A 12,105-nucleotide genomic window follows, 5' to 3' on the forward strand; every position below is an offset into this window, starting at 1 on the left:
TAGGATACCCAGAGGCAGCAATACAAAGTAAGAAGGCAAAGTGAATAATACATAAATAAACTATATCTTACAAGAATTTCTGTGCTTTTAATACAGTACAAGAAATTTGTTACAGTGAGCTGATAAAGCAAAAGTCACACAAACAGGGCTAAAAACTATACCAGCTTAAGCAAATCTTATGTTTCCATGCACATCCCATTTAGATTCGGGAGGAAAATCCCAGTCATATTGATTTCTTTCTTGCTATTAGAGGTTCATGATAGACAGCAGTATAACACAGTGTGATCCAGGGACAGCAGCTGTGGTTCACCACCCTTTATCCAAAGCTTCCTAAAGGATCCATAGCTGGTGGCAAACTACCACCCACAGTCATTCTTTCACTCTCTTCTGGGAGAGTGGCTCCTGTATGGCACCTCTCCTTATGCTGCTAGGTAGGTGCTGCCAATTTTGTGGATTGCTTGTAGGTTTTCTGTGGCCCTGAGGCAGATGCTAGCCAGATGTTGTCCTCCTGGCTGACTGGCTCTGTGATGCCGGCTCATCCTTTGTTGAGAACAAATCTATGGGTGAAAACCTTCATTTGGTGAAGGCTTCTCTGGCGTATATTCAGTTTCATTACCTTGTCTTTGGACTGCAAGACCCTTGAATTACTATTGCTGTGTTAAGAAAGAAAAACCACAACTCAAGCAACCCTGCAATGGGTTGCTTCTCTCCCCAGCCAAAGCCCCGTAAATTCCAGAGCATTTTTAGACCACACAGTAAATTTCAGTGACAATTCTGTTTCCCCAGAGATTATGAAGAGGTGAGTGGCTCTGGAGCTGATAAACATTTCATTAATGGCAGGCATTTCCTACTCAGAATTTATGTTGGGTCACATGTAATAAGTGTTCATGTGCTTCACTGAAGACAGTAAATCTTCATTTCAGTGTGTTGCATACCTCATCCTTAAAAAGTTATCTCTCAGCAGAGGTTACTATAACATGAGTACTACATCACAGTGAAACGTACTGTAAAATACCTCTTAGAGGCCCTTTCCCATGTCATTAAAGATCATAAAGAAAAGATCTGAACTTTGATTTCTTTGTGAAAAAAAGGTGACTGTTATCCCAAACTCAATACTTCTGTCCACCAACACCGGAACCAAAAAAAGTAACAGTGTTTTGCCATTGAAAAGTTGCCATTTTGATAAATATGTGCTTGAAAATCCCTGATGTGAATACTAGTCTTTCACACCCTTCCATCTGGTCTCTAAACATCTAAACAGCCTTAAAGCGGAGGTTGGCCAAATTGCACAGTGCTGATTTTATAAGCCTAACTTCTAATTATCCAGTTCCCAGTAAGTGGCAAAGCCAAAACCACCATGTACAAAGTAGAAGGTGAAGAAAGCCCGTGTCACTGGCAGTTACACTTCTGTGGCTGAATTCTGCTCCTGCAACCACTGAGAGGTGTGTGAGGGGCTGAGGAGGAGGTAGAAACACCCTGGCCATTTGCAGCAGCTATTCCATCCAGCTGTTTGTGAAAGGGAATGTGAATTATAGCTATTCTGACCGCGGCTGCAAGAGTGAAATGTTATCAAAGGAGGAACACTCCTCATGTTTCCTAAAGGTGCTAGTGGGGAAACGAGGTGACAGAGATTTTGCAACTCCATGAGTCTGCTCAGACATTACAGCCTCTGAGAGCCAGTCAGTACCGTTACATCAGTAGTCAGTTCATCTTATTCTCACAGAACCAAAGAAATTCTATTTCCCTCTTCCTCAGGAAGTTTCATGCCTGCATGTGGTGAAGCCAGAAATGGGCAGCCATATTTTGTTCTTCTTAATCACTCAAGTCAAACCCTTCAGAGAAATGTGAACCTGGCCCCTCTCTGCAGGCATACACTACATGCATTGCTGCGAGACCTGAGATGCTTTTTCTTAGGAACATTTGCCTTAGTACAGCATCTCAGCTTTCCATCGAAATGCCGTCACTCTTTTTGGGCTGGTTCCACCTCAGTGAAGAAAGATGTTCTCTGCAGATGTCCATTGATTCCCATTAAGGGCTGAACTAAACCACCAGATTTATCCGAGGAAATATCTTTGAACATGGTCCAATGTTCTGCGATAAAAGGCTAGTCTGTAAAGAAAAAGAAACATTTAGAACCCTCTTAGGTGAAAAAGACACAAAACTTACCTGGGAAATAGGGAACAAGATTGCCTGAAAGTATCACCTAAGACCTAATGACAACAAACTCCATTTGCAGGGATTAACTAACAAATATAACCTACCTGTTCCTTTCTGTGTGTATCTCAGCAGCTGTATTTCAAAAGTAGTTAAAGTTAATGAGCTGTGCTTTGTGGTAGAATCATGAAAACTTAATTGGCGTAATTAGTTGTGAGATAGCAAGTGCATCTTCCTGGATAACAACAGGTCATCATTTGATAAGAATAATAATGAATTTAATAAATAAATCAGGGCCCTTCTAATATGTTAATAAAATAATGAAGTAGAAGGCACACGTGCAAATGATGAATTATTAGTTTGGAGACTGCATACAATTGTCTGAGTAAGATGGATGGGGAAGTGGCCTTCTTGAAACTGTCAGCTACAGCTGTTGGCTAAAATCCAGCTTGCAACCGAAACAGCCACGTTGCCCTTTGCAGAGAATGCGTTGCAAATACTTTCAGCGGGGGCCAGCATCCCTCCGCTGAGCAGGATATACAGTGGCTGAAGAAAAGCAGCTGCTTTTTTTATTTTTCCCCTCCTTAAACCCTTCTCTATTGTTAGTGCTGGGCAAACAGGTATAAAGATGGACAGAGAAACCCAGGCATGTGTAGCAGGAAGGGAGCTACTGAAATACAGCGTACAAATCAGCCTGTTTGACCCAAATCATTTAGCGGCTAAGACAGGCAGAAAATGACGATTTATTGCAGAAATGGCCTCAAGCTCAAACATAGACAAATACACCAGAACAAAAGCTTCTGAGACATTATTAAGAATCAGGAAATAGAATCATTTTAATTAATGGATGCCTTTAAAATTAAATTAAGTGAATACTGCCAGAGTTATGGGAAGGCCTGCATCTCCAGTGGATAAAGTGATAAAAGGGATTGTCCCAGTAAGCAAACACTGAAGGAGATCGTTTTAGGCAGAAATAGAGCAGCAGTGTCCAGTGACTGAGAAGAGGATAGGTCATAAGATAACTCTTGGTCGTAACATCTTTTATCCCTTAATCAATGCGTGACCTCATTCATTCCTGCTCTTAATGTATTGCCCAAGATGAGGAATTGCAGGTCAGAGTATCTGCTTGTTGAGTCCAGTCCCAGCACAGCAGGACTGGGGTGGAAGGAGCCATAAAGATTCTGATGTATGTCTAAGAACAACTCATCTGTTAGCAGTGCCCAAGGAGATTTTATCTCCTTTGCAAGCATACAGGGAACAAACTATGGCCACTTGGAAGGCATCCACCTGGCTGTGCACCCTCAATACTTAGAACTTCACATCAGTAGAAGGCATAAAGCACAGGTCCTTCAGCTCTACAAAAAAAGTAGCTCTAGCTTGCACAAATGGCTGGTAAAAGCCTGCTGACACATAGAAGCTTTACACCCATCCGTCGGGCTGCAGGAGTACTCACATACACTCCCCACAGTCTCAGTTTAGGAGCAGTAGGTGTTTTGGAACTGAGGTTATCTAATAAAAAAAAGTAAGGTAGCAATGGTCAGCATGTGTGCAAATGTGAGAGCTGTGAGACTGAACCTGTTCTTGACCTGCTGCTGGGAACAGCTGTGAAAAGACCAGACCATGTCTGAAGTGTAAAGAGAAGTTAACAGTGAAGCACTTTGAAAGGAAGCCAAGCATTAGTGAGCCTCAGACCAAATAAACCCCCAAAACTTGGCAGGCTGTGATTAAATACTATGGTCTGATGCTCTAAAAGTTAATTAAATACGGGAGTAATGTGGGGCTTTTGTAAAGCTGTTTTTATGGCCATTAGTTGCTATGCAGCTGAAAAGGGAATGAAATGCAAGGGAGGAAGGCACTAGCTGGACAGATTGCTCTCAAGCATAGTCTTCCCAGTGAGAATGCTGCAGGGCTGGTTCTCCCTTTGTGCTCCGCGAGGCACAAAAAAGACCACGCTGAACTCAGAAAGCGTAGTCTTGACCGCTTGACATTTTTTACTACTATAAAAATCCATCAATTTTCATTGCATTATCGCTGATTTAGACTAATGCACAAGGGAGAGGAAGCAGTTTCAGTGAGATAATTAGGAGTGACTTGTATCCAGCAGAGAAAGAGCTGGAGCTAATAAACCTTCAACTGAAAACTCTAACTTGATAATATTGCAACATGCAGCAGCTTCCTTATGTCAGTGGGAGGGAAGGGCCACAATGTCAGCAGGATCAGACCTAGCACACTGCGTCTCTGTAAGGGGAGTGCTCAGGTGGCAGGGAGCTGGCAGAATTGCTCTCTGCTTTCCCCCCAGAGCTCCTAGCATGGGCACGTATTAGAGATGTAGTCAGTGTTGTCATGCTCTGGTTATTATCAGGAACAGTTCCTCTGGCTGCTGTAATTTGCACCGAGGACTGCAGATGCCATCAATAGATCAGAGGGAGAGGGATTGTAAAGGTAATCTACAGCCCTCTTCCCCAAGTGAGCTGATACCAGAATCAAGGCTTTTGTTTCAGAAACTCAGCAAATCTAATTTGTGGAGGTGCTATTAATAGAACACAGGAAATTAACTAAAGCTTTCATTACTTTAACTCGTAGAAGTGATTGACTTGGCTGCAATATGGGTTTAACTCTGCCTGTCTTCCCAAAGCCGCTGAAGACCCAGCAGCTCTGTTTTAGTTAGACACCGGTAAGTAGTTTTCACACAAATCTGTAAGGGGCACAGGTTTGACAATTAAAGGTATTGTAGCCATAAGTTTCGGACAGAATGGCTTCTTATACAATCTTTACTTGCTTCCTATGGCCACAGTGGTTTCACCTGAGACTCTAAGACTGTAGGTGAAACTCCAGAACAGACATCTTCTGCTCCTACAAAGCTTTGAAAATGTGTGCCTGTATATTGGAATGGGCTTAGTGAAATCAAGGTCCTCACTCTTCTGCCTCCAGAAGTTATTCCTTTAAACTTGCAATCCTTGCTCTGGCTTGTTGTCCCATTTTGTGTAGCCATTAGACCCCAACTTCTGGCCTGAAGGATAGTGTTAAGCATTTTTACAGAGTGTATAACTAAGAGCAGGCATAATAGAGGAGAATAACGTTTAAATACATGTATTCACAATAAAAGATGCATTGGTGAATTGTTAAGAGAGGGCACAGAGTTAATGACAAATGTCAGAATGTTTCAAAGATTCGCTTGATTATTAACTAGGAAATAACACAATGTACATGAAATCACAGACAATAGGTTTCCTTCACTGTTAAAAAAGAAAAGAAGCCTCTTTAAATTATATTGGGCTGAAAACAGGGTTCATAATAGAAACACTGATAGAATCTTAATTATAGAAGCAATTGCACAGACTAAGGTTCTGGCCACCCAATTTAGGAATTAGAATGCAAGTATTTAAGAGGCTTAATAGGCCTGCTACAATTCAGCTGTAGATAGCAGCTGGCTTTGGGAGCACTGTAGCTAGGGATGCTGCAGAAGAAGGGTTCATAATGGAGGATAAATTAAGTAATTTCCAAGCACTTCATTACATGATACTTACATGCATTGTCAGTCATTTTTGACCCAAGTGGTTAGCCTAAAATCTGGAGGTTTAGAAATTGCTTACACTAAGAGACTTGGGTGATAGTCAAGGATTTGCTGCTGCAATCCTTTTTATTTACCAAGGACGTGTTAAATCCTGTTTTCTTAAACATAATAAATCAAACAAGAGAAACATTTTTGCTCACAGAATCCCTTCTGCTGCGTGTCTTGCACGTCCAGTACTTTGTACAGTGATATGTACTATTTCAGCTATAGTTCTGTAAAGCGCTTTAAATTCTTTTATCTTAAATTAAGAAGTCAGCTACATTTTGCTTTACCTAGAGTTTTTCTAGAGCCCTTTATCTAGAGTTCAGACTGAAACATAAATGATAGACGTCGGTATACATAAACAACAACAAAAAAAAAAGGCCTACTTCTGAGTTTCCCAACTCAGATTTTATGCATTAGGATAAAACAGCAGAAAGACAGAAAAGCACATGTCCACCTTGACTGTATTATTAAACTGCCAGGTTCTGCTGATGGATGTTTAGAACAGCGGTTGATGAAGACTCTCCTGGAAGAAAGCAGTGCTGGAGAAAGGCTTATGCTAAAAAGACCTGTATTTAAAAATTGATCATATATTAAATCCTTTAGTGTCCCATCCTGACTAGTGCTCCATTTATTGTACCTGCCACAAAGGTTGAAAACATGGCCCTTCTTGGCAGACAGTCCAGACCTTTTCTATAGGCCTTACAGAGTTATTGCAAACACGCTGAACATTAAGAAAAGAAATTGCACTTGGCTTGACAGACTTGACCAGCCAGAAATGCCAAATATAATTCTTGAGTATCAGGGATAAAAGAAATCCCTGTGATGGTTTCATCCCCAATATTTCATTTTATAGCTTTGGCCTTCATAGATTTGGCTGTCAAGAGTACAGGAGCAGTTCTAAAAGCCGTAAGAAACAGGAACTGCCTATGCGCCAAGGCACAATTGCCAGAGAGTTGCCTCTCCCCGAAGCCCTGGCATTTTCTTCTGTATCCCTAAATACAGAACAGTGACCTTCTGAAACCGGCCAGTCTATAAACACTGTCATATGCTACAGATGTGCTATTACCAGGCTTCTACCACTTTGTCTTGCCTGTGACAGGTGAGAATAGGGTGAGAGAAGAAATACAAAGGTCCTAGAAGGTCCCTCTTTACAGAAAGAAGGAATAAAACAAATGTTATCGTGGGGAATTTCAGATAAACAGGGCAAATACTGCACTCGGACTCTGACACAGGGATGATCTGACTCCATAAGCTACACATGTTGTTCACAATACTCCTCTTCCTTGCTCACAGAGCTCCAGCTCTCTGACAGCTCTCCTACATGCATTCATTAGTCACAGAAGGGCATATTCCTCCATCTTCTGGATAGCTACAAACTAAATACCATTAGCCTCTTTCCAGCCATACCTGAAACAATACATCGCTAGCTCAGAGAGAGCAATCTGCTTTAGCCTCAGGAAAGGATCTTTTTAGTCTTTCTTATGTTTTGAGTTGTTTTCATCCCTGACATGTTCTATGAAAGCTTCCACAAGCATGTATTTCTTAGGCTATTTTTAATCCCCCCTTCAGAAAAAAAACAAAACCCTAACATACAACTCCCTCTCCTCTATCTTTTCTTGCCCTGAGAAGTCTTTTGTGATTTATTTTCTTCTGCCTCAATAGCTGATAACTTCTTTTCCTTCAAGCCTCAAGGAGAAGGGTTCTTTTATCTTCCACAACAAGGAAATGTATTTTTTGAGGAAAAGTAGAATCTAGGCCTTTGCTGTTATTTATCACATCACTGAGACAGCAGGATGCCTCTGCTGGGACCTTGTGAACATACTTTATTTATTTTGAGATTAGATTTGGAAGTTTGAATACAATCAAACAAACTGGTAACATAACATAATATATGCGTTCGGAGTGGCAATCCTCTATTCTGGCAATCCTCAAACAACTGTGTTAAAATCCTAGTAAGAGTGCTACTTGATAGCATTATGCTGTAGGTAGAGTTCATTAAAGCCAGAGGACCTTTCTCTTAATGAGTTGTCACTGGAGGGAACAAACAAAATTGGTTAAGAAGAGAGAGAAATCTTGGGATATAAACAGATCCTATGAGCCCAGCCATAAAGCAGTGTCATCCCAATGCAGTACCCTACCTTTCTCCCCAAAAATTTGACTTTGTGTCCTCTCACAGGTACTAATTAGAGCAGCTAGAGGCTGGAGCTGAGGTTAATCCTTCCTTCACTGGCTGAGTGCTCTTGGCACCTTTTCCAAAGAGGAAATGCTACAGGACTTCCTGGGTGAACTAGCAAAACCAATGAGTTTTAGAAAGAGAAAATGTGTCAGCAGTTACTTCCACAGCTATCTAGATATGTTAAACTAAATTAAAGTATAGCTCATGACAAGATGCACTGTCCCTGGATAGGCATCTATTTCACATGGCTTTCCATTTCACTGCAGGCAGACGGAGCTCTCTCTACTTTCTGCAGTGTCCCGAAGGCAGCAGCAGAGGATGTCACCCGTGTGTTGAGCTTAAGAATCAAATGAGCAGTTTGTCATCTGAAATCACCGCACTGAAAGCCAAATGACACAGAACAATAATGCTTTTCCGTGCTGCTGACAAGAATGATTCAATGGTCCTTGCTAATGTCACCTGCTCGAACGCTTTTCTCAGCAAGCACAAAGTTTGGGAGATAGGAGCTGGTGGGCCCAGCTGGGTCCCACTGGGATGTGCTGGAATATGTTTTATTTATTTTGAGATGAGATTTGCAGGTGTCAATGCAATCAACAGGACCGGTGGTGTAGTGTAATGTACCAGCTGGAACGACCCAGCCAGTTTCTGGAGCTGCCCCTTTATTCCTGCTGTCACTGGCTCTCCTCTTCCTGTTCTGGGCAGATCACTATTAGAGCCGAGGGGCCTGAGTCCTGCAAGGACCAGAGTACCTCACTGAATGCAGGGACTGGCTTTGATGTTATAATACACTGTGAAGAGTGTGGTGTTATTCATAACAGTGACTGAATCTTAACCATTAGATGGCTTCTTCCTTCCTACTTGTAGGAGTAGCGTTTTGCCATGTGTTAGAGAGAACTGACGAACAAAGCATTAACTAGGACTTTCGAAGATGTTTCTGGAAGACGTTCTAGCTTTTTTCAGGAAGACAGACACCACCTACCAAGTCTATTTCTTAGAGTGTCTTGTCTCGATGTGGTGTCAGACCCAGTGAATTATGGGGATGTTCCATGTGGCTTTTAAATCCCATCGCAAACCTGGATGTTGTCCTAAGCCCAGGCACTGCTGGAACAGGGATTTGGGCTGAGAAGCTGATAAGAAAGATGTGGCAAAGCAACATCAAGGATAGAAAGAGGTACATGGCTGAAGAAAATGGAGTACAGATGATCATTTGGGATTTTTCCTACTTAAGTCAGCATGAAGGCAAAAAATTGCAAACACCATAAAGAGTCTAACAAACAGAAGCACAGAGGAAATTGCTGTGGCCAGGAAATGAGCAGGGGAAAGGCAGTTTACCCACTAGTTTCGATGGAAGCCACAGAACTGCTTAGAAAAGGAACAAAGAGTGCTGCAAGAGTCAGAAATTGCAGGCTAAGGCCCCGATCCAGCAGGAGCTGAAGGAGTCACAGGCTCACAGTCACAGGCCTACCTGGGAGCAATTCTCAGATCCAGGTCTCGATGTGAGCTCTGTCCTCACCCAGACGCCTGTGTGCACAGTTTTCCTCACCTGGCCTTCCCTCCAATTGCCTTCTCTCCAACTACTGCTTCTCTTCAATGACTACTGAAAGCCCAGTGGGAAACACATCATCTACTGACTGGGGGCTGTACGCAAACTTTAGAGTTCTATTTTTTCATATTAAAATATCAAAGGCAGTAGGACTATTTCCATTACAAATCTCCATTTTGTATAAACCAATTTTTTCTGTTAAAATATACAATGTAAGATTTGTAGGGGTTTTCTACCTCATTTCAGTTTTACCTTGTTTTTCCTCCTTGCACCCTCCCTGGTAAAACTGGCTACTCCTTTTGCTCAGGCTTTAAAATGTCCCTCATGCAGAGACTTAGCTGGGAAAATGAAAACTGGAAAGTGGCAATTTCAAAATCTGATCAGTGAAAAATGCAGCCAGAATGCAAAGTTACACAGACATCTTGGAAAAGTCGTTCTGATTTGTTACAGTTGTTTCTTTTTTTTTTTTTAAATACACAACTCATTGACCTAACTCTATCACAATGAGAAACAGTGATATCAGAGAGCTTTTAAAATAATTACTGTAATACGTATAACAGTTTAGAAAATCCCACTCAGTTCAAAAAAATACAGGTTAGTTTCTAGTTACCTTGAAAAGTTATGATTTGCAAAGTGTTTAGTGCAAAGTGTGAGCAAAGCTGTTGAAACAGATCAAAACCCAATGACTTTAAAAACAGCAACACAATTTTAAAAGACTGCCTTAGTCAATACCAGTCATTCATAAACTAGTCCAAGCACATCAGCCACAGAGGACCCCACCTCCCTACCTCTTTAATATTTTCTCTGTTCTTAGGGAAACCCCTGACTCAATATAAGAGTTTTCTAATAGTTAACACCAATCAAAAATATTAAGAGGATCGCAGGGAATAGTTTTATTTCTCCATTGTAAATACAAAATATAATTCTTTGTCACCTGTGAGATATTTCCAGCATGTTTAATATTATATTTGTTCAGGCCAAATAAATATAAATCATTAATAGAGCTAAATTTTTAAATTTGACTCTTCTGATGTCTGGTAAGGGGATGGAAATATTTAATTTTGGCTCCTCCCTTTCTACTGTGTCTCTGCTTGTTTGTTTGGGTTTTGTTGTTGTTGTTGTTTTGCTTTTTTGTAGATTTCTGTTTAAGACTTTACTAACCAGGTCTCCCTCCCAACCCCAAGTGGAATAATCTACTCTCAGTTCCATGTATGTGCTAAGGCTTCTCCATCACATAGAAAAGGAAAATAGGAGACACCAGAGATCAGGTTCATTCTCATTCTTCATCCTTGGAGATACTCAAAAGCAATCTGGACATGGTCCTGGGCAACCTGCTCTGGGTGGCCCCATTTGAGTAGGGGGCTCGGACAAGATAACCAGTTCATTCACAGAGAAAGTACAGTGTCCACCTTTCTTATACCATTATGTGCAGCTGTACCACAGCAGCAAACTTTGGCAGGTGAAAGTTGTTGGATGTTCAGCCATGAAATATGAACCTGAAGCTGTAGGTGGAAACCCAGGTGCAGGCTGACAAAAGGGATGCAGAGCATCTCCTGTGGTCACCCTGGCCTCATTCTTCCCCAAACCAGTCTATTTCTTCTACTCTAGCCACATCCCTTGTAGAACCAGAGCAGTACACCTGGTTCTAGTCCATTAAGCTTGGCCCTAATTTTCCTTTGTGTAATTTCACTAAAATTCAATAGAATTACACCAGGGTGAAGTCACTATTTTGGGATTTTTTTAATGTTTGTTAGGTTCTAAACTACCTCCTCATTTATGCTGTTAGGTCTTAATCTGTTAGAGAGCCATCAACAGATTACAACCTAACTGCATAAATTAGGAATGTAATTTGTTGATGGTTTCCTGTTTTGGTGGTGGGTTTTTTTAAACAGCAATCCCACTAAATCCCAGGAACTAGTCCACTGCAAAACAATTGCAACCATTACTGAACGGGCTAAAAGCAATTCAACAGCTCCATCTTCTAAAATGTTGCTGAATCCAGAGACCTACAAATAATACAGACTCATAATACTAGCTACAATTATGATGTGGCTTATAGAGCACGGATAACTATGAATTACATGATAAAGATCTTCAATTTATAACATAGTTTATAAGTTATTTGTAGTGTGTAGTGTATAACAAAAGAAAGCAAAACCATATGACGGCTAAAATCTTTCTAACATATATTTGTATATATATATGTTTTAGATCTATTATTTTATATTATGTTCTTTGCTTCTTATAGAATAACTGATCAAGATACTGGGTCTGACGCAGAGACATGTATGTATATACACACACAGTCCTCCATGAGAAGATTCTGCATAACTTGCTATATAAAAGCTTTTCAAACAGTAATTGATTTATTAAAAAAGAAAAAAAAAAGTGAAAGTGTGAGTGTGACTTGGTTTTGGTGGACAAGAACCTGCCAGATCTCATCTCCCATTCACAACTAGGCATAAAAGCCTGATTTTATAGTGTATTAGGGAAATGGGCCTCCATTTTTCTAAATCCTCGGAATTCCTTGTTGTAACTGCTGAACAGCTGCCCAGATTGTTGAATCTGCATTTCAGAGAGCACATCAGACTCAAAGCAAGTAGACATAGAATAGTCTGTTAGCTCACATTACTTGCTTCTACAAGTCATTACAACAGTTTTCTACACAGTATA

Source organism: Gymnogyps californianus, chromosome 7 (assembly GCF_018139145.2).
Source record: "Gymnogyps californianus isolate 813 chromosome 7, ASM1813914v2, whole genome shotgun sequence".
Classification (NCBI taxonomy): domain Eukaryota; kingdom Metazoa; phylum Chordata; class Aves; order Accipitriformes; family Cathartidae; genus Gymnogyps; species Gymnogyps californianus.